Source organism: Haliaeetus leucocephalus, unplaced genomic scaffold (assembly GCF_000737465.1).
Source record: "Haliaeetus leucocephalus isolate CR32 unplaced genomic scaffold, Haliaeetus_leucocephalus-4.0 Scaffold210, whole genome shotgun sequence".
In the NCBI taxonomy this organism is placed as follows: Eukaryota; Metazoa; Chordata; class Aves; order Accipitriformes; family Accipitridae; genus Haliaeetus; species Haliaeetus leucocephalus.
In genome coordinates this window covers 136518-136949 of record NW_010972646.1, presented here as the reverse complement: position 1 = coordinate 136949, position 432 = coordinate 136518, and the positions used below count along the sequence as shown (strand labels likewise).

At 67.1% G+C, this 432-nt stretch overlaps 1 protein-coding gene across 1 annotated transcript in view; it reads left to right on the top strand.

The window, feature by feature from the left end:
• Positions 1 to 280: 280 nt before the first annotated feature.
• The window catches only part of MARK4 (MAP/microtubule affinity-regulating kinase 4), a 6367-nt gene continuing 6215 nt past the window's right edge, over positions 281 to 432 (top strand). The window contains exon 1 of the mRNA XM_010566447.1: positions 281 to 364. The gene's annotated coding sequence lies outside the window, so the exon portion shown is untranslated. The remainder of the gene's footprint in view (positions 365 to 432) is intronic.

The following is a 432-nucleotide window of genomic DNA, read 5'->3' as shown; positions in this document are numbered from 1 at the left end:
GCTGGGGGGCTCTGAGCTGCACAAGCCGCTCCTGTGATGAGTTGAGGGGGGGGGCTCAGTGGTACCAGGCACTCTTGTGATGAGCTGGGGAGGTCTTAGTGATACCGGTCACTCGTGTGATGATTTGGGGGGGTCTCAGTTGCGCGTGTGTCCCCCGGCTCCCCAGCTGACGGGCCTGGGGGGCAGCCGCTCGGAGAAGGGCTCGGCCTGGTCCAGCCGCTCACTGGGCGCCCGCTGCCGCAACTCCATCGCCTCCTGCCCCGAGGAGCAGCCCCACATTGGCAACTACCGCCTGCTGCGCACCATCGGCAAGGGCAACTTCGCCAAGGTCAAGCTGGCCCGGCACATCCTCACCGGCCGTGAGGTGGGGGTGGCATGGAGGGGTCCTTGGGGGTGATGGGAGGGAGCTGGGGGGTAGCTGGGGGGAGAAAT